We start from the raw sequence: 27,161 nt of genomic DNA, 5'->3' as shown, positions 1-27,161 counted from the left end.
TTTTCTAATAAGTAAAGCAGGACAGCTGGATGACATAATCATCAATGGCACTTTAAGTGAAAGTGTAAAAACAATGATCACTCAAAACTGTATCATTTCTAGAATCTTGAATTTGGAAATTCCCTTCTGTGACCATAACCACCAATTTTTTTCTTTTCCTCTTACTCATAATGAATCTGTTCTTCACACTGGTCATATCTTTAATTCCTTTAACCCTTTTTGTTTTAGTTTCCTCTAGGCCCAGTCTGGATCAATTGCCCACCGTTTCGTGTAGCTTCTCATTAGCATCAAGAAGTCCCTTTGGTCTACCGTCACCTTGACTTTCCTAAGCCTCACCTGGAAAACAGCACGGTACACTTTCTCTGATCTCATTACTGGGTGGATAAGTGTTACCAAAAAAGTCATAAAATTGTGCCAATTGGCTCAACTAAACATTTTTACTCTATTATTAGTATACACTCTGAGTTGAACGGAAATTCTTTTGTTCACTTCTATTTGACTCTTCTGTATGGCTTCTCTCTGTGGGAAGGATTCCAAACCCTTTGTAGTCCACACAGCCAGACACTACCTGCCTTAAGAGATGACTTTGCATCTTCCTTCTTGGGGAAGATATAGGACATCTGCTGCAAGTTCTCTTACATTTCTTCCTTTCTCAAATGCATTTCTCTGTAAATCACTATTGTTTCTTTTCTAGATGAACTAGCTGCTTTCTTTTTAAGGCATGCTATTGATTCTATTTCCTATTACCTCCTGTAGGACCTTTCTCCATCCATTTTTTTCTCAATAATTTGAGTCTTCTTTCTCCTCTGGATTTCTCCATCAAGTTTATAAGCATGTTCAAGTCTTCCCTTACTAAAAAAAAAATGAATCAACCATTCAACCAAATACCCATTCCTCGACCTTCATAAATCTTTGCACTACCTTCTCTTTCCTTCATTAAACTTGTTAGTAGGGTTCAACTACTTTTATTTTCTCACTTTCCTTGAACCAACCTTTAGAATTTTTCTATTCCATTGGCCTTTATATAGTATGTTTTACAGAGACTACTTTCATATAGATCACTGAAATGATCTGTATTAACATTAAGTAACCGCTTAGTGTTAAATGTTCTTGTGAGTGTCTATCTTGTTTGAGCTCACATGACACTGCCAATTACATTCTCCTTGAAACGCTCCCCTAGCATATATTAAAAGTTATAGAGGAAAAATAATTATAAGAATCAGACTTATCTGTATTTGAATCTAGACTTTCCATTTACTTGTTATTCTATGTCTAATCCCTCTGTACTCAGTTCTTTATCTATAAATTGTGATAGATATACTTAATTCTCAAGATTATGAGAATTTACTTGGATTATGTATCTCAAGAGACTAACACAGTGTTTGGCACATGGTGGGTAAGTACTGATTAAAAAAAAAAAACTGTCACTTCCTTAGCTTTCATGATCCCTTACTATCCTGGTTCCATCCCATTTGACCTTTGTATTTTTTACAGACTTCCCTCTCTAGGGTCACCTTTAGAAATCAGAGCACATTTTGTAGGAATTTAGAATCAGTCATTGACCTTCTTTACTTTCTTACTTGAATAACTCATCTAATCCCAATGCTTCTAATTTCTCACTATGGATGATACAAACGTCTGCATCTGCTATTTAGAATGTTCTCCCAAGGTCCTCACATACAAGAGCAACTGCCTGCTGAATAGGGACTTCCACTTGGTTTTGCACAAACATTTCAAATTCAATAAAACAAAATAAGACAACAAAACACATAAATAGAGAAGACTGGCTTCATTAATACGCTGTGTTGGGGCATATTTTGACTTATTTCTCTCACTTGATATCCATGTCTAATCATCTGCCAGGTCATGTTGGTTTCTATTTGATGTCACTCATATTTATTCTCTGTAAAACACAGAAAAAGCTCTTACCAGGATTATTGCTGAGTTTTCCCACAGTCTGAAAAGAACCCACTTTTGCTGCTTTAACTTTAACCACTCACTCTCATACTTGGTACACTACAGAAAAATGCAGTGTTTTCCCAGAGTTTCTCTGATGGTGCATTTGCTCAAGTCTGTTATTCAACCTGGAATGCCTTCTCCTGACAAACTTGCTTGTTGAAATGGATTTAGCCCTCAAAATTCAGCGAATGCCATTTTCTCTTTGTCTTCTTTCCCCTATCTCTTCACCTAGCACTCCCACAGGCCTTGATTTGTGCCCGTACAGGGCGTTAAAATTCTAACTGGCATCATGGTTGCCTCTCCTTCTAGACAGATCACAAGTTCTGACAAGACAGGAAATGCATTTTGTTAATATTTTAACTACATAGAAGTCTTAGTAGAGCCTTTTGCACATAATCAGTGCTGAATAAAAGTATGTTGAATAGAACTGAACAATGAGGAAGAAATACATTAATCACCTTTCATCAGTAGCCACAGAGAATTTCCCTATCCGTGGGTTATACTAAATCACCAAATCCTAAAACTCTGGAAGGTTTTATAGGTGAAAAATCTGAGGACCAGATAGTTCAAGTGATCTGCCCATCTTCACATAGATAATTAATTAAGTGGTTGGAATGAAAATCCCAGTCCACTCTTTCTGTTTTACCAGGTTGCCTGTCTGTGAGTAAGCTACAAATTTGCATAAAGTTTTTGACCTTGAGTAATTCGGTGCTATTATAATGATATTTTCATTACCTACTCCACTACCATTAACCAACACAGTACTTAGTTTCTATGTTACTTTAAAGATTTAGAATTGGATATCTTTACCGATTTCTTTCTATGGTCACATTTTGAAATAAGGGCACATTTTGTGGAAATTTAGAATCAGTCATTGACCTTCTTATATCTATCAAATATATCTGATAAAAAGGTGAAGTAGGTTACAGGAATAAGCTCATCTCAAAGTCATTGTTATTGTCTTTCATTCTTAGTCTCTTTATGGCTTTTTAAAACATAGGCTTTAAAAATAGCACAACTGCTATTATTTCTCATCTGATAACAATGTTATGAAGTAGGCAAAAATATCCTCATTTTCATTTGAAGAAAATAAGTCAGAGATGTTAAGTGACTGCTAAATAACACACGGAACTATGACTTGAACCCAGCTCTGTGGGCTTTGCATAAAGAACACTGTATTTTGCAATAAAGTTCCTTGTTTTTTGCCATTATCATTTTTTAAAATGTAGACTGTCATAATAATACTCGTGTATGTGGGAGTTTACATCTAATTCACTTTGCTGATAATAGTTTTAAGAAGATTTGAAATATCAGAGTGAGACAGAAAAAAGTGGTGACATTTTCCATGAGAAGATATGAATTAAAAGGATGATTTGCATTATGATTTGTATATCTGGGAATGTTAATTTCTGTGATGGTGGTAATTCTATTTATAAGAGGGGAACCAAAAACTTAATTTGAATTTTCAGTTAGGGTACTCCTAAGTAATGAGCACATGGAAGAAGAAACAGGGTTATGAGAGATGTATGTGTATACTGTGTTCATCTTTGAAATGTGTGTATCTAGATTTCAGTTGGATTTAGTGAAAGACAATAATGAGAATTGTGAGAATAGATTATTCTGTAAACTTTTCTTCTTAAGCATTTATGAAATATACTTGCTAGATTGATGTGCATCTTATTGTAAACCTCTAAAGTAACATAGAAAGTACTGGGCATTCAATTATGGTAGCCATTATAATTATTATTATAATAATTATTATTATAAAGTAGTATTTCACTTTTATTAGATTTGTTTTCTCCAGACAATAAACTTAATTTTCAGTAAAAAGAACGATAGCTGACAAATAGCGCATATTTCAATACATGCATGAAGAATATAATTACATTTTGAAACAAAACATATACATGTTATAAACTCTGTATCTTTTTCTCTCTCTCCATGATTATACTTCCTTAATGAATTCCCATTAGGTGCTCAAAAACAGTAATTTTTACATGCATGGCAGCTATGTTTTTTTCCTTTCAGCTAAACATCTTGACACAGCTTTTCAATTTATTGATATGACTACCAGAGATTGGAAATAACTTTTACACCAATATAATCACTGTATAATGGCTTGTAGTTAGCTTAGAAATTCTGGGGAAACTGTTGCCAAATGACTATGGCTGACAGATGTTCACCCAAAAATGACAAAAGTCAAAAAAAAAAGTCTAGTAAGTGTCAGCAGCTGGTAGAGATTTAATAGAGTAGCACTTAGCACACATTCTGGCCTTATGCATAATAAACTAATCAGAATAAAACTTGGAAAAATTTACCAAAAGTGGGCTTTGACTCTTCACTAAAGCTTCCTATTTATGTTGCTATAATTAGAATTTTCTAGACACGACAAAATGGTAGTATTGGATATAACCAAGATAATATGGTGCTATTTTTTGTATCTAGTTATATACAAGAGCTAATTATACTAATATTCAAAGTCTGATTAGAGGGAGGAAAAGACATTTTATTATTTAAGTACTGTACTATTTAAAATTAGATTAAATTTTAAAGCATAAATTTCTAAATATTGATAACTAAAAATCCAATAAAAATTCATGACTAAGAAATAACCTTGCTTTCTTTTTCCCCTTCTTAAAAAAGTCTCACTTTCTCCCTCTTTAACAAAGGAAACAGTATATTGGTATTCTAAAATTGTTTTGTTTGTATTATGGATTTCTAAACTGAGATTCATAATTTGTGTTGGTCTTTCCCTTATTTATGTCCTTTATCTTTTTAAATATCATTTACACAAATTGAGAGGATAAACCAGATTTCACCCTAGCATAATTTATAGATTTAGATAGACTGCAAGAGGCTAGAAAAAGTATGTACTTACGTCTCCTGTATTAAACAAATTGAAGTGTCCGCATAGATGTTTCTAAAAGAAGTTGGGTCTATGAAGCTGCTTAAATGATTTTTATAGTGACATTGAGTCATGAGCCAAATGGTGACTGGATAACATGCTAATTTTACTCCTGTAAATGGGGACACATGAAAATGAGACTCACAGACTTGGAAGAAAGAATGGAGAGAATGTCATCAGCAGGCACTGAAGTCTTCTCTCTAATATAAATGGTATGATTTTTTTAAAAAGAGAAGGAAAATTCTTCCTCTACCATTATTACAAATGCAGTTACATGACTTCTCCATTGTTACTTTATGAAATCATGTGAAGTTTGATAAAAGTCATTGAGTAGTTTCCTATGTGCTTAAGACTTGGTCTACATTAGTGTTTCTGAAACGTTTTGGCCTCAGATATCCATTACATTATCAAAAATTACTGAGAACCCGAATGAGATTTTGTTTATATAGTTATATCTGCCAATATTTACCCTATGTGAAATTAAGACTGTAAATTTTAAATATTTATTCACTTAAAATATAAATAAAAAGCCCATTACGTTTCAGTAAATAATATATTTTTAGTGAAATGAAATATATATTCCAAAGCCAAAATAAAATAGTGACAAGAATGGCATTGTTTTACATTTTGAAATTTTCTGGCTTAGTTTTGCAAATGTCTGGCTTAATAAAAGATACCTGGTTTCTCATATCTGCTTCTGCATTCAATGTCTCAATATGTTGTTTCAGTTGAAGTATATGAAGAAAATCTGGCCTCACACAGATTTCTTTGTTGGAAAAGTGAGGAGAATTTTAATAGCTTTTTCAGATAATTATGGATTTTTAAATTTTGCAATGTGGAATCTAAAACCATATCAATATGCTTCCCTTACTGTTTTATTAAAATCTATTGTCTACTTTGCAACTTAAATGGATCTTTTGCCCATGTGTATTTTTAAAATATCAGGTATTGGTCATTTGGAAAAATATTGGTTCACTAGGTTATGCAAAATTTCCAAATAGTAGCTTATTTCATTATACAATATCACATTTGTTAGTAATGCCACCTATCTCAACAGAAAATTCTTTAAGAATTGAGAAACTGACAAGTTCACAGGGGCCGATAATAAGTTTTCCAAAATTGTAATTTTTATTTGAAAGCTCAGATTTTATCATTGGCAACAGATACAGTTGGATTTTGCTTCTCTTGAAGTGACAAGCTCACTTTGTTCATTTTCAAGAAAATCTCTGCCAAATATCCAAGTTTGAAAAAAACACAGTTTGCTTGTCAGTTGTTCTTTCAAGTAAAAATGGTGATCCATGAGAAAAGTGGCTAATTTAGCTCTCAACCCAAGCAGTCACACAAGTACTTACTTGAGACAACCATGCAGTTTGGTACATCTTCACTGACTTACCATTTCATCATACAGAGTATTAAAAAGACCTCTACTCAAGGGTCAAGATTTGACAAAATTAGTATATTTTTACTCCTTAATCAAGTACATTCTTAGGTACATCTTGCATTTTAAAAATATTAACCCTGAGTGTGCGGCAGTGAAGAATACCAGGCTTACTAGTAGTTTGCTGCTACTGACTTGATTCATGCTACGGTGTCAGCAGTTTTCCCCACCATGCTTTTGCACCATTAGTGCAAATGGCAGCCAAGTGAAAAAGGTAAATAGCATCAGTATTATTATGAAAATTATTTTAAATTTGTGAATCCACTGAAAGTATCTCAGGGAATGACTGAAAGGGTCATTGGGGACATGCAGGAGTTGGGGGACCAAATTTTGAGAACTGTTGATCTACACAGTAACAGGAAGCTATCCGACAAACACTACGGATTAGAGAAGGGAACCCTTTTGTAAAGAACGTAACTAAGCAAGTTTTTGATTCCTAAAATATTCTGGAAATAATCAGCTATTTCCATGCTAAGTACAATACTATCTATCTTTTTCTCTTTTCTTTTCCTGCATAAGAATATTACTTATTTATCTAATTCAGGCTTACAAACAATCTAATAGCTTATTTCTGAGAACAACCCGCCAATCTCACAAATCAGAGGGCTTCAAATTAAGTCTCATGAGCTCAGGACAGGGAGCCAGAACTTGATGCTACCTTAGTTCCCCTTTTCCTTGAATTGGGCTATATTCTAGTCACATTTTGGAGTAAGTGACAACAAAGAAGAAATCAAGAACCATACCCTGTTAATAACAACAATTTGAAAATTTCCACACAAGTCTCCTCTGTTAAGGCATGATTATAAATCCTGCGCCAGATCATGACACTGCATGCTCTAGAATACCATTTGGTATAATGGGACACGTATTGTCCTTTAGAAGAGTTTGGATAGTGTTCTATCAAAAGCACACTTAAAAAAAGTAATCTCATATACTGAGTTGTATCACAGAATGATGCCAACACATATTAACTCTAAGAAGTCAAACCCTCTTTTGTTCTAAATCCAAGGTATTGACTTTTTAAATCACAAAATACTGCTAGAATAAATTTTGCCTAATATGAGAAAAAATAGGCTGTCTTTGATGGTTTTCACAGTAAGTTTTTGACTAATACTACTAGAAATAATAACCCATCTACATTTGTTGGGGGCAGTTTGTCACTTCTTCCCTGATTTTCAGTGTATAATAAAAATTCTCAAGTTCAAAAATGTCCAACATTTGATACTAATGGTTATTATTCTCAACCTTCTCTCTATTCATCAGTTCATCTCTGATCCCCAGTAATGTGATAATTGTGATCCTTATGCCTTCATTCAAGATTATATATATATTTCTCCTTGTTTTGACATGGGCACATTTTCATATTGTTTTTGTAAATTCATGACCTAGTCAATTGTATTATTACTTAACTTCTTCTCTGAAACTTCCTTTAGCCCAGATTCAAATCCTTTTTTTTTCTTTCCACAGTGCTTAACAAATCAAAACTTTTTGATTTGTTAAGCCTAAAATGTTATAAAGCCTAAAAATGTTATAAAGCCAGAAGCACAGGCTATCTTAAGAAAATATTTTCACTGTCTAATTAGGCAACAAGTAACCTCAAAACTATTCATAAATTCCTTTGCTGAACTCTGGCTGACCCGTTCACCATCCTTAAATACAGCAATTTCTTCATTTATTTGTGTTTCTTAAGTCTCACTTGTATTTCATCTTCTTTCACTCCATAGAAAATCTTGCCTAATGAATTTATGGAGAATGTCAACGTCATCCTACATAAACTCCTTCAATTGCTGTTTCTTTATCATCACATCAAAATTGCCATCTTTTTATTTGAGTCCTTTTGCCACATTAATACCTGACTGGTGCTCTTGATTCTATCTTCTCTCCTATTATTTTTCCTTCAATCCTGCCTTGTGCTTCTGGAGTCTTTCTTTTCCCTGCTTCTCCAATGCCTATAAAATTATTCACATATTACCTGTTATAAAATATATTTCATCTTTTAGCTCTGTTCTTTTTGTCACTCACCTTTTACTTTCATTTACTCTCAAACTTACAGAAAAAGAGGTAGATACTAATTTTCCTGCATCCTTTACAATGCTTTATTTTTAATTCCTTTGCAATTTAACTTACATATCTATCAATTTACCAGAATTGTTTTCTCAGAGAAAAACCATTACAGATTAATCACAAAATTCAATAGGCTTTTCACAGTAATCATCTATATCAAATTGTGTACAACATTTTACACTGCTATTCCTCTCTTCTGGAAACATCTTTCTCCCTTGGCTCTGATAGTTACTGTACTCTTGATTCCCTCATAATCTTCTTATATTTCTTCTTGCCCTTTCCCTCACTTAACTATTAAATAATATATTTTCTCTCTTTTGCTCTTTATGTTCTGTTTGGTAATCCCATTTACCCCTATTGTCTTAATTTCCAACTGTTTATAGACGGCTATGAAATCTATAATTTGGGGGCCTGATATTTTTCTGAAGCGTAGCTTGGGAATTTTGGCTGCCTATTGGATATTCCCCCATGTTTGTCCTTAAAAACTCAAATTCAGTAAGTTCAAATGGAATCTCTTTGCTGCGTCTCTACCTCCACCCCCAAACTATTTATTAACCTTATTATTTTAGTGTATATTACTACTATTTTCTTAGGTATCCATGATATTAATAGAAATCTTAGAATTGTGTTCAATTACTTCCATCTCACTAATTCTTCCCATCTAATCAATTCTCAAACCTCATTGTTTTACCATTCAGTGCTTCTTCAGTATTCTTCATTTCCGTTCTTTGGTCACTCCCTTCATCATCTTTTTCTTGACTATTGCAATTATAGGGTAACTACTTACTTATCTAAACTTATTCTTTTCCAAGTTACCCTTTACACTTTCGCCAGAATTAACTTTATTAAACATAAACTGCTCAAAAATCTTCAGTGGCTCCTGGGAACCCTCAAAACATAGTTGTAACTTTATTTGCATGGCCCTCAAGAATGTGAACCCAACCTAACTTACTAGATTTTTCCCCTATACTATCTCTCCCATGTATATTGAGTTAGATCATAGCAAACACTTGCTATATCTCTGGTGTTCTCTTATTGGTCTTCTCATGCTGTTTTTCTCAACCTGGAGTGAACTTCTCTCCCAAGAACAACAAAATTCTCATCTTTCAAACCCAGTTTATAATCTACAGCACCTCCCCATCTCCAGGTAAAATAAATAACTTTATTATAATATTTATTTAATTTGGCACTATGCAAGAATTAATTATTTTCATGTTGCTCTTCTTCCTATATTATATGTTCCTTGAGATCTGGGTCTTTGATTTTTGAGTCCCCTCAGAATGCTTGGCACAGGATTTTGTATGTTGTTCTTACATCTGAAAAAATGTATATTGTAGATTTATTTTTAATCATCATACTCAAGATCCTTACTGGTAAAGTCAATTTGTCAGCGTTATCCCATTGTCAATAGTAAAAGTATTGATAGCTCAGAAAGCATGTTTCTTTATTCTTATTCATTTAATTTTCCTGTCTCAGAATACTTATCATCAATATAAAGAGGTGAACTGTAATCATTTCTTCTAATACATTTTTTCTTCTGTGTATTCTTAATTATGACAGGAGATTTTTTAAAAATAACAGCAACGAAAAGCACTCTAGAATTCCAAGTAATCTATCCTATTTTCACTTTATGGAAGGTTACCTCTTTTTAAGTTTTTTATAAAATATATATGACTAAAGTAGCGAATTAATGCATGGAATGATTTGTTCTGTCCTTCTTTTGTTAAGGCATTTTACATCATTTATTTAATATTTCAAAAGGTTTATAAATCATTTATTAGCTAATCTTTGCAGCATCCCTGCTGACACAGTCAATTAGCTGAAGAAGTACTGCTGGTTGGCAACTGACAAGTAATATTACTTGCACATTACAGATGAAGAAACGAAAGCAGAGAGAGGTTAATCGACTTGACCATGTCTTACACAGTGAGTGGTAGTACTGATGTCAGAATGGGGACCTGGGGTTATTCACATCAAAACCACAAAAGCATTAAGAGTCCAGAGCTGGTGCTGTTCTTTATTATATTATACTTTCTAAATCCTTTGTTTAATCTCCTTTTCTGGCTCTCTATGAGTCCAAGGAGGAAAGATACTTTTAAAATCTATACCTTCTCATGAAACTAAGACTATTTTTTCTACATCCAATAAATATTTAGTTTTTGCAAGGACGTTAGAACATCGACACATTTCTTCTCAAAATAACTCATTATTAACTTTTCCATCTTTAAAAGCACGATGAAAGATCAAATCAATCTCAGTAATATTTTCTGGTCTGGTCTAAGTTGTAATAATGACCATAATAACATAACAGTTATTGTTTACTAATTATTTATCAATAATAACAAAAACATCAAGTATTTGCCAGATACAACACTAAGAAGTTTATGTGAATTGTATATTTTAAATTCATCAACAAATTTATCAAAGAGGAATGTTCATTATCTCCGTTTTAAAGATGGAATATTAAAGGTTTAGAAATATTGTCATGAAACTGATAGGTGATTTAACCACTTCCAAAACCAGTTGCCATTTTCCAACATTCATTTTGGAACATACTATACTTAATTTTTTGTTGATGGTTTGCCATCCCTATTTTTTTTAATATGTAAGCAGTTCACATACTGTGGTGTTGAGACATTACTGTGTAGGGTGATATTTTATTGACATCCTTACAGAAGCTGGCTTTTTAATACTATCATCTGATATACATCATATTAATTGACACTGCAATTTCTTCCTTGATTTGTATATTTTTTTCTACAAACACTTTGCATTCCAACTTCCACGTATCTGATCTACTCAACCATGTGATGGTCTTCATCTTCAGACATCTTGCTGTCTGGGCTGTTCAACCCTGTGACAGTAACAACACACTCACTAGGGACTAGGAGTTTGAGAAGGACTTAGAAAATTGTTTGACACCTGAAAAACATGGCTCCAGAATAGGAAAATAAGATCTGCAAAATTGAGATAAAAACTTGTGTAATTAATATTTTCAACTAATATTACTACAACAGCAATGTTACTCAGCTTTCATATAGTTATCTATAAATTATATTGGATATGTGACTTGGGCACATTTTAATGCATTTGATAACATTTAGGGTAAAGCTTCTAAAAGGGCAATTGCCTAGGACTAAGGAAGGTTTAAAAATGGCCTTGCACAGAATGAACTAGAAGTGACTTCAATGGGAGGCGGAGGCAGAGATGCTGGACCCGGAGAGTGACATAGCAGGTGTACATTGGAGAGAGCTTTCCTATATAGGAGAGCCAAGAATCTGTTACTTGTTGAGTGGGGAGCATGAAGGTAGGGGACCCTATAATGAGAATCCTAGGATTGCTTCTAAATTTTTAACTTGGATAAATGACAGGACGGTACTCTTTGGTGAATACTAAAGGAACAGCAACAGCAGCAAAAGTCTAAAAGTGGAACTGTAACATATCACAATGCCACCTTTAAAGTAAATTCGGCAGTCTTCTCCATTTTGAATGAGTGAAAATGCATTAATTAAAGACATACACATTCACACACCTGCTAATATCTGCTCTTCTGCAATCATGTGTTTTCTGTAAAGCGTCTAAATATCTATTCCAGTTGAAGTAGTGCTTAAACACTTCAATATGCCTCTTTTCAGCCAAAAAGAAAAACTGTCTATGACTGTTTCAACATATTTTAAATATATGTATAATCGTTGCCAACTTCTGCTCTGCAGATACTAGTTTCCTATACAATATTTAATATCTCCCTTTAGTGAAAGTGTCACTGCTCAGTATTATGATTAATGTTTTTCATTGTTATTATATGTCTGAATGTTAGAATTATTGATTGATCCCTTTATTAATGGAATGATCTTCAGCACAATGTTAAACTTTTACTCTTCTTCTCTACCATTATTATACGTTATTTTAAAGATTTTCCATACAGTTACTTTAAATGGGATTTTCAGATTTTTCAGGCTTTTTGAAGTCAGTAGGATAGGCTCCAGTGAGTAGAAGAAATGCTGAAGAACAATATGAATTAAACAAATTTAAGTAGTTAAGAAAGCACTGATCTAGTCATTGAGAAATATATACTAATATTTACATAGTATGTGTATATAAATCAATAGTTTCCAAATGAGATAATCTACTGAACAAAATATCTTAAAATGTGAATTAAAAGATGTTGTAAAATCTCTATATGATTAAAATACAAAAAAATTTTATAAGCTTGGAATATAAATAATAAGTGCATTTTTGTCTGGGAGACAAGTTGTTATCTGGGAAACCTCAAGACATTTTGTAGGTTATCGAAATCACTTTACTATCAATCTTGAGCATTTCTCCTATCAGCTCTATAATTACTATTGGAAATTAGCGTTATGACTATTTCACTATCAGGAACATTGAAGAAACTATTTAAAGTGTTAAACGTTGATTTTAACAAATAAAAAACAATTCATCTGAAGAAGATGTTACAATGAACTGAGGAATTAAAAGATCTCCAAGTAGAGAAATTTCACTGACTGCAGTATAAACAACTTGAGGGTAGAGAGTTTCTGTTTTTCCTGTTTGCCCTCCAAATTTTGGAACAGTGTTATATGCACGGTGCAGGGTAATAAGCAAATATTTAGCAAATGAAAAGTACTGAATTCATTACCTTGTGGTACAAATTAGGATTTCTTTTGTACTGTAACTAGAAGATTTTAATTTCAGCATTATGAATTATTGTCTTTATCTGATTCCCAGTTCTGTGTCAACCAAACTTATTTGAGTGATAATTAGAGGACTTCATGTTTATCCTATCTTCTAGGATTTCACTTTTGCATATCTGTTAATTCATAATTTTGATATTTGTATAGCACAACCAAAGACTATAAAAACACATAGAGCAAGCACTTGCCAAAGAACTCTAAATAAAACAGGTCTCAGATATGAAATTAGAGCCATGCTTGGTTATACTTCTAAGTGCCTCATCTAAAGAGAGACCTGCAACACTGCTGCATGAATTAATCACCTAGGGTGACTTTTTTTTTTTTTTTTTTGCGGTACACGGGCCTCTCACTGTTGTGGCCTCTCCCGTCGCGGAGCATAGGCTCTGGACGCACAGGCTCAGCGGCCATGACTCACCGGCCCAGCCGCTCCGCGGCATGAGGGATCCTCCCAGACCGGGGCACGAACCCGTTTCCCCTGCATCAGCAGGCGGACTCTCAACCAACTGTGCCACCAGGGAAGCCCCTAGGGTGACTTTTAAACCTACCAACAGCTGGCCCCTCTATCATATCTGATTTTATTCAATTGTCTAAATGATAATAACTAATAACTGTCCAGATTTCTTGGAGTTAGAGATACGTTTTTTATTATTCTAAGTGGTGACCTGAGAAATTATTGAAAACAATAATTGTTCTAATTTACATATTGAATTGCCCAGTTCTTACATGGCCTGACATGAAAGGTGATTTAAAAGATTGCATTTAAGTTTGGACATATAGCCTTCATCCTGCTGTTTCATCACAGACCTCTTACAGGATAAATACGTGCAACCATTTTGAGTTTCTGAATGGGAGTGCTCCTTAGAGTATTTTCCCCTTATAAATTTCTTGCCAACTTACTCCAATTTGAATGCAGGTAGAAATTTATAAACTTCTCCAAGAACTTATTTTTATGAATCTTACTGATTTTGTTTTAATACCGAGGACTTTATCAAATTCATAGACATTTGATAGAATAAAAAGCAAAAGCATAATTAGGAAAAATCCAAAAACCTCAAATAGAAAATAAGATGCTATGTTGTTAGTTACAGAAATTAGCACAAATGGACTGAAAAACTGACCACCATTGTAAACTGAGCTTCTAACTAGGGGAGTCGCCAGGAAAAGGAGGATTACCTGACTCAGGGGTCTTCTCCTCTTTCTTTGCCTTCTTTTAACAATCTCAAAAATTAAAGAAAGGTTGAAATGACAATAAGAATAATTTATTTCCCAAACCATTTGAGAGTAGGTTCCAACACAATGCAATGTCTCCCCCAAATCCTCTAGTATTTCCTACAAACATATATCCAAATATAATCATGAAAATCAGGAAATTAACACTGACACATTACTACAGTGCTACTAAGCCTCAGACCCCTTTCAAGTTTTGTCAAATATCCCAATCATGTCCTTCATAATAAAAGGATCAGCCCAGCATCACATGTTGCATTTAGTTGTCCTGTCTCTTTAATTTTTTTTTTTTTTCTGCTGTACGCGGGCCTCTGACTGTTGTGGCCTCTCCCGTTGCGGAGCACAGGCCCGGACGCGCAGGTTCAGCGGCCATGGCTCACGGGCCCAGCCACTCTGCGGCATGTGGGATCTTCCCGGACCGGGGCACAAACCCGCAGGCGGACTCTCAACCACTGCGCCACCAGGGAAGCCCTCTTTAGTTTTTTAATCCGGAAAATTTTCTCAGGCTTCCCTTGAATTTCATGAACTAGAAAAATTTAAAGAATATGGATCAGTTACTTTGTAGGATTTAGCTGTTTGTATTTGTCTCATGATTATTCAGGATATGTGTAGTTGGCAGGAATAACACAGTGGTGAAGCTCTGTCCTCTCACTGCTTCCTATCAAACAATTTTGGCAAACTTTTAACTTGTAACCTTACTGGAATATTATTTTACTCATTTGATTAAGGTGTATCACCCAGTCTTCTCCATTGTAAAGTTATTTTTTTCTCCTTCATTATTAATAATTTCTGTAGTAAGGCACTTTGTAATTATGTAAATATCCTGTTCCTCATCAAACATAATTTATTCAATTTAATGATTTAAATCAGTATGAACTCATAGACTCCTATTTTATTCAATTGACTATAATATGTTTCTACCATTATTTATTTTGAGGCTTAGATTGTTCAAGATTTGTCCAGTGGAAACCCCTTCAGTTTAGCTTCTATATCTTTTGATGTTTCCCAATTATTCTTTGATATCTCCCTTCTTTTTTTTTTTTTTAACATCTTCATTGGAGTATAATTGCTTTACAATGGTGTGTTAGTTTCTGCTTTATAACAAAGTGAATCAGCTATACATATACATACATCCCCATATCTCCTCCCTCTTGCGTCTCCCTCCCTCCCACCCTCTTTATTCCACCTCTCTAGGTGGTCACAAAGCAATGAGCTGATCTCCCTGTGCTATGTGGCTGCTTCACACTAGCTATCGGTTTTATATTTGGTAGTGTATATATGTCCATGCCACTCTCTCACACCGTCCCAACTTACCCTTCCCCCTCCCCGTGTCCTCAAGTCCATTCTCTACATCTGCGTCTTTATTCCTGTCTTGCCCCTAGGTTCTTCAGAACCATTTTTTTTTCTTTAGGTTCCATATATATGTGTTAGCATATGGTATTTGTTTTTCTCTTTCTGACTTATTTCACTCTGTATGACAGACTCTAGGTCCATCCACCTCACTACAAACAACTCAATTTCATTTCTTTTTATGGCTGATACCTTACTTCTTGAAACAATAACATGTTCTAGGGTCATCTTATATTTTCCCTGTAGCAGCTCTAGAATCAGCCATTTCTCCAAAGAGCTTTAGTTCCTTCAGTTGGAGAGCTGTATTTAGAAACCAAGATCCGGACACTAGGTGTATTCATTGCTCTTGGGAAGTAGTGGTCCCAGGTACTCTCAATAGGCAGAGCTAGGGGATTTATGTACATATATACATACACACATATGAAAACACATATTCATAACCATTTATACATATTCATAAACATATATTCATAAACATATGCATACATATTGTCTATATTTATTTCTATAATGTCTCTATATTGAAAATAATGTGTTCACATTAACATCCTCCATTCCCTTTCAACACCCTTTCATTCTAGTTTTTGCCCTTTTCATATTTTAACTCCCTCCACAGATATTAAAATAACACTGATTACCATATCCTTAATATCCTTACTTATTTGATCAATCTTCCTGTATTTAAGTAAATTATTGTAGCTGCCACTTTCCCACCCCACACATTTTCTCCATCTGGCATGGGTTATGACTATATGTACAGAGTGGTTGCCAAGGCCACTTCCTCATGTGGCTGCCCTTTCACATGAATCAGACTTCAGCAGTCAACTCCAGGCTCCCTTATGCAGACATCCTCTCCCCTTTTCTCAGACTCTGAGACCCAGTGCCAAGTCATGCGGTTCCTTGAATGCCCACCTCCCCCATGCTGACAAAGGGTTATTTTACCTCACTTAATGGACCAATTTGTTCAAGAAGGGAAGGGATCACAACACTGTAAAGCAATTATACTCCAATAAAGATATTAAAAAAAAATAAATAAGGGAAGGGACAAGGAAGGGGCTGAAGAAAGGGAGGTGGACAGGGATGAACAGGTATCTTTTTTTTCTAAACAATATTTGAAGAGGTCCTTCATTTAGAAGTTACCAAGAGATTATGAAGTATCAGCTGAAGAATTGAAACAACGACATATATTTACACATCTATATCCCTACATCTATGACACACAATGTACACCTAATTTTACAGCAACCAAAATATAATTTAACAAAACGTATAATGCTTAGCCATATACTTTAATACTCAGCAACTTAAAAAAATATGCAGTGCCATTTGGCTGTTAACTATCAGTCCATTTATATGAATGCATTTGTAAAACTCCTAGCCAAGAGTGCTTGGGATAGCGTCTCTACTGGTCCTTACTGGATCCTCTTCTTCTTTTGTCACTCTTTTCAGTCATTTGTCGATTCTCGATTGTATCTCACTGGTGACTTGCATGACCATTGGTAATCATATCTGGGCAAATACCCCAGCTTGGTGTCTCTCAAAGGGCTGACTGAAAACCATTTGCAACAGAATCAACTGAGGTACTTGATAAAATTCAGGTCCACAGGCCCTGTTCTGATTTCCTGCTCAGAAGCTCTTTAGAGAGTAATAAGTATTTGGAAAATACCGTAGCTAATTGTCACACATTAACACTGAAACCATGGTGTGGTTTGCATGTCTACAACTCCTCAAAGTTCACGGTTTAAAACACATAGGTCTCACCAACTGCAGTTCTTTTATTTTAGCTTCATCAGTTCACATTTGTTATTTAACCAACTTGGAAATTGCTAGATGTGTGAATAGCCGCCAAAGTAAAATGTATCTATCTTTTGCAAAAATGTCTTCTACCAAATGTCTCTACAAAATGAAATGTAAATACCTTCTAAGATCTTGCTTGGAGGAATCTTACAGATTTTTAAAATCTTCTAGGTTTTAGGGAATAGCAAGTGCAAAGGCCCTGATGTTGGGAAAACCACTGCAGAAAGAAAATCTGGATATGTGTGTGAGAGAATAGTGGTAGTAACCGACTTTGGAGAGTAGGGCAGAAGAAATATTGCCTAAAGCATGTAGGACAGGTAAAAAGTTTAATTTTTATCCTAAAGTGATGGGAACGGGTCTTGTGAAATAATGTGATATGATTTATGGGTTTTTTTTGATTATTCTGGCTATTGTACTGTTTATAGACTATAAGGATTGGGGCAAGAGGGGAAGAAGCAAGGAGGTTGTGGAAGAGGCTGCCTATTGCATTAGATGAGGCAAGCAATGATGGCTTGGAGTAAGTAAAGATGGCAAGAGTAAGGTGAGAGGTAGGTGGATTCAGAATGTATTTTCAAGTTAGAGCTGGCAAGAATTTCTGATGGACTGGACATAGGAATTGTGGGAAAGTGAGAGTTTAAGGATGAATCTAACATTTTTGGCCTGAGCAACTGGATGAGTTATGGAGCCAGGAAAAACTGGAGTGCAATGGATGGATCAAAGCAAAATATTTAGTTTTATTTGCTAAGTTTGAAATGTCTATTATGCATAGATTGGAAATATTTAGTGGGAAACTGGAATTAGGAGTCTGGAGGTTAGGTGAGTGGTTAGGGCTAGAAGTATGAATTGGGGAGTCATAAGTCATCTTCCCATTAAAGTAATGGGACTAGATTAAAACTCATGAGTAGTTAAGGTAGATGGAGAGTGAAGAGGGCCAGGAATGAGCCTTAGGGCATTCTAACAGACGTTGAGGGATGGGAGGCATCACCAAGGGAGACTGCCAAGGAATGGTGAGTGAGGAGGGGAGAAATCTAGGAGAGAATGGTGTCCTGGTAGCCAGTGAAACAAAATATTCATTCTGGAAATTATGAAATTCATTTTCCAAAGTTTCTTGAATTGATGAGAATTTGAAAACTTGGTATTTTAAAAAGAGCTTTAGCAAACAGAAAAGAGAATAATTTTCTATCATGAGTGATTGATTGCAGTAGCATGGGGAATGGAAAAGTTGTGAAAAGGGAATCAAGAATTTATGTAGAAGACAATTTTAAACAAAAGTATTCATTTAAAAAACAAGTACAAAATATTTAGACATTATATTTTGCCTTTGTGTCAACAGCAGTACAGCATGCTGTAAGTGAAAGATGAAGGATTACAGTTTAATATCAAATCAGGGAAAAAGGTGAAATACTTGAATTGTTTGTAGATTTTTAATAGATTTCAAACCTTTATTGGTTTTGAATAATGTCATATTTCAAACATAATTTTCTAAATAATCATAACAATTTTAGTATCAGAATAAACCTTATATAACCTTATATAAACCTTATTTAAATGCACATATACTTCATTTTTATGGGTAAAACTAGGACTCTGGTCTTCTGATTACCAGTACTATTTCTTATTGCAACACACTGTTTAAATGTATAGATGATTGGAAAAAAGAGCATACCAGTGATCTCTTAAATGTTTTACAAAATATTAAGTAATTAAAATTAGGGGAAATAAAGCTCATGAGGATTAAATTACAGGAAGAGTTTATAAGAGGGCAAAGAAGTAGGAGATGTATTTCCACACGGATAAATATGAGATTTTAGGAGAAAATGACCAAAATTGCATTTATAAGGTCATGATACTAGCTAAATGAAATAAAGACAACCATCATGTGAATAACATATAATTTTGAAGGTGAATTTTGAATATGGAGACTGATACAGATTAACATCTGAGTATAATAAAAATCAGATAGGCAGGGTAACAAGGTCTTCTTCATCAAATCACAGCTTATCAGGAATAAGGGAACCTCTTGATACTTTGGTATGTGCCATTTTAGGACAATGAACTTGCTACAAAGTGAACACTTGATGCAAGAAATAGTTTAGAAACATAAATGTGATTCAAGAAATTCATGGATGGTGAAAGCTATGTTGGATTATTTCAAAAAGTTAGGGATGACTAGGTTAAGTAACTTCTCTTTTTAATAACAGAATAACTGTCACATGAAAGATCTCACTATGCCATTGACAAAGATAAAATCCCGGGATGCCATGGCTTCACAGTCTAATAGTCTAGAGCTACAATGTCCAGTATACTGTCCATTAGTCACAAGTGGCTATTAAATACTTGAAACGTGGGCAAGTTTGACTTAGGAACTGAAATTTTAATTTTATTGAATTTTATTGAATTTACATTTAAAAATTTAAAAACACATGTGACTAATGGCTATAGTTTTTGACAGCACTAAGAACATTTCCATTATCATGGAAAGTTCTATTGACCAGAGCTGACCCATAACATTTTTATTTAATTTTACATTTATTCCTCTTTGCTAAGAAAATCCTCTCTCTTACTAAAAAATAATATCAGCAAGATGGCTAGATATAAGCTCAAGATGCAAAAATCTATTGGATTTCTATAATCCAGGAACAAAGAGAGAGCTTAAAAATTATTTAAAATGGAAAAAAAAACTACCTAGGAATAAATCTAAATAAAAATGTGCAAGACATTTATGGAGAAAATAAAACCTTATTGAAAGATATTAAAGAAGTCTTAAATAAATGGAGAGATACATCTTGTTTATGGATAGAAAGGACTCATCATAATGATGTAAATTTTCCCTAATTTACTTAATTTATATAGTCAATACAATTACAATAAAAATACTTAATAGAGGTTTTACAGGATTGCCAATTCTGAAATTTATGTGAATGGTCAAGAACAGCTCAGACACACCTAAAAAATCCATTCATTCCAAAATAGTCCTGGAAAACTTAATTATTCATAAGAAAACAAAGAAATTGGATAATACAGACAAGTCGATTGTAAGTGCATTAATGGCTTGAATATAAAACAAAGATACACTAGAACTTTCAGTAGAAAATATACTATATCTGGGTAGCATTAAACTAGGGAAGGACATTTTAAGTAGAACAAAAAGACACTAAGCTAAAAGATAAATTTGATTTCATTAAAATTGAGAGCTGCTACTTATCACAAGACAACATTAAAAAAGTGAGAAGGCATGAAATAACTTATTTGTGTCATATATAGCTGACCGAGGATTATTTGTTTGTATTTAAAGAACAATAGAAATAAGTAAGAAAAAGATAAACAGTAGAAAATGGACAAAAGATATTCTCTGGACTTTCACAGAATAGGAAACATAGGCAACTATTAAACAAATAAATGAAAGGATTCTCAACCTATTGGTAATTAGGGAAATACAAATTAAAATTGTTATGGACTGAATTGTGTTCCCTAAAATTCGTAGGTTGATGCCCCATCTCCCAATGTGGTTGTTTGGAGACAGGGACTTCGAAAACATAATTATGGTTAAATGAGGTCATAATGGTGGGGCCCTAACTGATATGACTGGTGTCCTTGTAAGAAGAGGAAGAGATACGAGGGATGTATACATACAGAGAAAAGGTCATGTGAGGACATAGCAAGAAAGCAGTGGTCATCTGCAAGTCAAGGAAAGAGGCCTCAGGAGGACCCCAAACTGCCAACATCTTGATCCTGGACTTCCAGCCTCCAGAACTGTGAGAAGATAAATCTCTTGTTTTTTAAGCTAGTGAATCTGACGTATTTTGCTAGGACAACCTGAGCAGACTAATAACAAGGAGCAAAAGACTAGACTGGCCATTCTAACTGGTGAAGCTATAGAGCAAAAGGACTGAAAATTGATTCCATAACTTTGGAAAACATTTTGACATTATTTTTTAAAGTTGACTCTTTGAATTCCCTACAACTCAGCAATTCTACTCTTAGTATGTCTACTCATTTACTTATGTTAAATCTTGCACATGTGTACCAGGAAACATTAAAATAAATGTTCATGGAAGTACTGTCCGTAATAGGCCCAAAACAACCCAAATATCATTAATAGAATAATAAACACATTTTCTTGTATTTATACAATAAAATATTATACAGTAGTACAAATGAATGAACACTAGTTAAAGCAAAGTGGATGAACCTTAGAAACATAATGTTGAGTAAAAAAGCAAGCACAGAAGACTAAAGTATGATATCAATTTCATAAATCTCAATAACAAGCAAAATCAGATAAAAATTATGTGGATGTTGAACATAAAGCCAAGATCAGAGTGATTTCTTTGGTGAAAGCAGGAAGGTGGGATCTGGGTAGAGAACAGTGAAGACTCAGCAGTTTTGATTCTAGTTCTTAGTTTTGGTGGTGTGTTTGCAGTTTTTATTATTTCTCATAACTTACATACAACTAAATATATTCTTTTGTATATTATCTAATAATATTTTAAAAATCCATTATATACCAAAGATAACCCCTAGACATTAATTATAGAGAGTCCACTTTGAAACAACATACATAGTTACTCATAAATCTTCTGTAGTTGAAAGCTTTTAGCTATGAAATTCTTCCCCCTTCATATGAGGACTTTATGTTCTATAATGAAGGAAAATTGTTCCTACTTTGGGACAATTTGCCTTCTTTATTTAAGTGATACTAGTCCTGTGGCTGCCTAGAAATTTTAAAAGCAACTGATAACTACATCTACTGCCTGCAAGGGAATAAATGAAAAGGAGCATAGGAGGCAATCTCATACATTATTGATAAACACATACAAAGACAATATCGGTACAAAGCTATTTCTCCATATAGCAACTCTGAATTTTAATAATAAATACATATATATATATCAAACATTAATAAAAGAATAAAATTATCCAATATGAGTACATTTGCTCTTGTTTTGCAATTAGTTCCAGGATTCTATTTTAGATTATTACTTCATATCTGCGAGAGTTGGGTGTGTGTTTGTGTGTTTGGTTTTGTGGAAGCTGCATTGTGCTAAATTTTACATTTCTTTCTTGAATTAAATGGCTTTTGTTATCCCTTGCGAATACTGAAGATAGCAACAGCAGATTACTACCTACCAGTGGAAAAATATAAATAGCAATTTTAGCTGCTAGTGATTCTGAAATTGCCCTTAACTTTGTCCTTATAAAAACGCTCCAAGAATTACATTTTGCAAATCCACAGATTTACTATCCATATTCCAGTCATTTACATGGACAAATAATGTAGCCTGCCTTTTCAGTAACAAAGGATGTTATAGCCATCAAGCCATCAGCCACTGAAGCCACACCCAAAGCCGCACCTTGAGGGCCCTAGATAATTAAAGTGCAAATCAAGGGAATGATTTCCATGAGACCAGATTCTTGCATTCACCATATATACAAAAGTGCTAAATTTATTAACTTAAGATGTCTAGTTTCTTTAATTAACAGTAATCTTTTGATGTTCCAACTACCTGTTTTTTTTTTTGCAAGAACCCCTAAATACCCTGTGCCCTCCCTTACCTCTTCAGAACAGTCCCTCAGAGCTATCTGAGAGGCTGTCTCCTGACTTAAGTCCTCTGTATGTCCTCCAAATAAAACATAATTCTCAACTTTTAGGTTGTGCATTTTTTTTCAGTCAACATTTAATTGTATGGCTCATGTAGGTACTATGCCTAAATGTAATGGGATGAGCTGGAAATTATTAAAACTAGATAAATTCTGTCAGCTCTACCACTAGCCGAGATCCAGGCTTTCATCTCTGGATACTTCTGTCATAGACCTTGGCAGATATGGGGTCTGTGTTGGTTTTAAAATTATTCTTAGAACTGTGGGGACTCATTCATTCTTTCAACAAATTGTATTGCTTATATTCTATGTGTCACTTACAGTGCTGGGTCTTGAAATACAGAAGTCAACACACGAAAATACAAGGATAAAACACATTTTCTACCATATTAATTTTTTTCATTCATTAATTCATCCCTAAGTCATTCAACAAGCATCTTCTTATTGAATACTGATGAGGGGTCAAATGCTATGATAAACACTGAGTATATAACTGCAAATGAGATGGATAGGCCCTGATTTTGATGTCACTACTATCTTTTGTCCTGCCATATAATGGGACAGCTTCATTATTCCCTTTACCCTAAGTTTTTTTTTTTTCGGTATGCGGGCCTCTCACTGTTGTGGCCTCTCCCGTTGCTGAACACAGGCTCCGGATGCGCAGGCTCAGCGGCCATGGCTCACCGGCCCAGCTGCTCCGCGGCAGGTGGGATCTTCCTGGACCGGGGCACGAACACGTTTCCCCTGCATCGGCAAGCGGACTCTCAACCACTGCGCCACCAGGGAAGCCCTACCCTAAGTTTTTATTACAAACTACTAATGAAAATAAAACTGTTAGTGGAGTTTCAACGTGCATAGGTAAATGAGAACACAGAACTCCCCTTTCGCATGCCCCATTCTCCTCCTTCTAAATCCCTATGTGAACTCACTTTGTGCCAAGACCAAGATGTGCCCCAATAAGAACCAAGCTGATTTCCTCACACTGACTGAGGCTATTGCTCACTTAGAAGACTTGATGCTTAATTTTGATGAGCAACTAGAAGACCACGGAGACAACCTATAAAAATGATTTGTCTTGGGAGAAAATACTAAAAACGGTTAATGTGCTGTTCCACATGTCTAACCTCCTGGGGTTAAACCACAGGCACCAAGATCACCAAGTGTACTTGGCAACAATGAGCTAAAAATGAAAAAAAAAAAAAAGCATCATACTGTTATAGTATTCATTTTTCCCCAAGGCACTCTGTGAGAAACACCACAATCTCTAAGGGAATTGAGAACAGCTTCCTTGTGGGGTAGGTTATATAATATATATGCATCTTTTTCCAAGCAGTTAAATCATATCCAGCTATCAGCACACCTTACTTAAAGTGATCGTAATGTATGAGATTAAATGTTCCTACCTGATTGGAAACCTTTTTGTCCTCAATTCATTGGCTATACTGGATTTTTTTTCTTGGGTCAGACCTTCAGACTTCTACCAGAAATTGTTCCTTTGGGGAAACCAGGCCTTCCCAGAAACTCAGGAAACTGAAATGGAGACAGCAAGAGAGAAGGAAATTATTTGGACATATAGACCTCAATTGTTTGGTTTTAAGTAAACGTCCAAGCAAACATCTTCTAAATGGTATAATAACTTTAGGGAAGTTCACGGTTTATAAGTTTGTGTACTCATAAACTGAACATATTATGATAAGAGTACAGGTTGCATTTTGTGTCTTCAACTCAAGCAAAGACTTCAAAAAAGGCCCAGTAATCCTTTGTTCATTAAGACACAAGGAGAGGGCAAAAAGGGTAAGTTTCTAAGTCTTTTTCTTTAAAATTTACTTCCTTTCTTCAGTCTTCCATCAAGATCTTCAGGAAATTAACTTTACTAAAGTTAATTATTCATAAAATAAACATAGGAACCTGTAGAAGACTATTTCACAGAGACCTGTAATGTATAATATCCATTGCATACATGTACCATGAGCTTGTCTTTTCTAGCACTGGCATACACAAAACTGTGTGTGTGTGTGTGTGTGTGTGTGTGTGTGCGCGCGCACATGTGTGTCTTTTTTTGTGATGAGCTGTAGGGAGAAAATAAATCTATTGGCTGCAATTCAGTGATGTAGAAAGATTTAAGGGTACAAGAAAAGGCTACATCAAGTGAAGCAATAAAGTCATGAGGTTGTGGTTCCATAATAAGAACAATAGCAGTCTTCTGTAACCAAGGGAGAGGCTCCTCAAATTATAGTCACACCTGTTAGACCATCTGCCCATAAATTTCACACTATCATGAATGGAAAACAAATGGCACTGTCTCTCCTTCCCTTTATCCATTGGCCATTCTCACATAAACTCTTTTTCTCTTCAAGGTCATGCTCTTTCCTATCTGTTTAAAAATATTAGGATTTAGGAGGAGTGATACGTAATGTGCCGTGCCTTTGTACTTGTATCAGTGACGGCTCTGTAAGGAGCACTGGATTCTTAGGAGGCTATCAATTGAATTCCCCTAGAAGCAGAACCTGAGGCAATAATTTGAATGCAAACTGTTCATCCGGGAGGTGCTTCCAGAAAACTCAGAAGTGGAGGGGGAATTGAGAGTGGAGGCATGGAAGGAAGCCAACAGAGGTGCATTATTAAATAAATTACTCCTGCAGGGAACTGCTGCCAGTACTTCAGGGGAGTTCTGTGAAACTCTACAGAACATGTCTCAGAGTTATCCCAAGAATCGGTAAGAAACTTGAAGTACTTATCTTCCAGTCCCCTCCATCCTTGGTTGAAAGCTACACCCAGATACATTAACTCCTGTACACTTCTGGCCTGCCCTAAGGTGGATAATTGCAGGTGGTAGCATGATTCTATCAGTATATACTGGAATGATGAGTGCTGGGGAGATATGAGTGGAGCATTGAAACCATCTAATACAGTCGGGGCAGGAGATATTAATTATTGGCTTGCAAGTCCAAATGGATAACCTTAAATTCCTGGGTTAATGGTTTTACTTTGAGGTATTTAAGCATGATGTATGAGTAAAAATTTCCTCTATTAAATCAAGTTTAAGATCCTAAGTCCCTAATCTTCTGGAAAACTGTGGGTATCTTTTAACAGATTTTTGAAAAGTAACATGATTAAGATTTCAAATTAACCATTCATTCATTCACTCATTCAACAAACATTTATTGAACACCTAAAGTATGCCATGGGTTAAACTAGGCACCAGTGTTACTGTTACTAAAATCATTATCGTGACACCTAGAATTCAAAGTATTGTGACAATCAAATAACAAAATCCATAGTTACCGTAAAAATTATTACAGAGTGCTATAGGAAGACCACAGTAAGACCTTAATTCATGCTGTGGACAGCAGTATATGGTGGATATCAGTAGGGTTTCCTGTAGAAGGCAATTGAAATGGATATGTAACATGATGGAGGGGTGAATTTTTGAGGAAAAGAGAAGATAAATTCATGGTTGCCGGAAAATGAATGGTTAAGGATCAGTCCAGAAAGGAGTTCCACTCATAATCAGTATAACAAATGCTCACTGAGGCTTCCCTGGTGGCGCAGTGGTTGAGAGTCCGCCTGCTGATGCAAGGAACACGGGTTCCTGACCCAGTCCGGGAAGATCCCACATGCCACGGAGCGGCTGGGCCCGTGAGCCATGGCCGCTGAGCCTGCGCGGCCGGAGTCTGTGCTCCGCAACGGGAGAGGACACAACAGTGAGAGGCCCGCGCACCGCAAAAAAAAAAAAAAAAAAAAAAATGCTCACTGGAGTGTAAGAAAAGAAGACAATGGAGAGGGTGGTAGAAGCCAGATCATGAATGGTCCATGTATGTATAGTAAGTGCTATGGTCTAGTCTTTGTGTTCCCCTCCAAATTCATACGTTGAAATCTTAATTTCCGTAGGTGATAGTATTAGTAGGTGGGGCCTTTGGGAAATGATTATGGTATTAGTGCTCTTATAAAAGAGACCCCACCGAGCTCCCTAACCTCTTCTGCCATGTGAGGATACAATGAGAAGTCTGTGACTCAGAAGAGGGCCCTCATCTGACCATACTGGCACCCTATTCTTGAACTTGCAGCCTCTGGAACCGTGAGAAAAAAAAAAAAAAATTCCTGTTGTTTATGAGCCACCCAACCT

General features: G+C 35.0%; 1 protein-coding gene across 2 annotated transcripts in view; it reads right to left on the bottom strand.

Annotated features, from left to right (window-relative positions):
• Window positions 1-27,161, bottom strand: part of PKIA (cAMP-dependent protein kinase inhibitor alpha) — a 97,252-nt gene that overhangs the window by 10,144 nt on the left and 59,947 nt on the right. The window contains exon 2 of one of the 2 annotated variants that reach the window (XM_032610553.1): window positions 24,439-24,565. The exons of the other annotated variant lie outside the window; for it this stretch is intronic. The gene's annotated coding sequence lies outside the window, so the exon portion shown is untranslated. The remainder of the gene's footprint in view (window positions 1-24,438; window positions 24,566-27,161) is intronic. 2 annotated transcript variants of the gene reach the window in all.

Source organism: Phocoena sinus, chromosome 17 (genome assembly GCF_008692025.1).
Source record: "Phocoena sinus isolate mPhoSin1 chromosome 17, mPhoSin1.pri, whole genome shotgun sequence".
Lineage (NCBI taxonomy): Eukaryota > Metazoa > Chordata > Mammalia > Artiodactyla > Phocoenidae > Phocoena > Phocoena sinus.
Note: the sequence above shows the minus strand (reverse complement) of the source record. Positions and strands in the feature narration are given on the sequence as shown.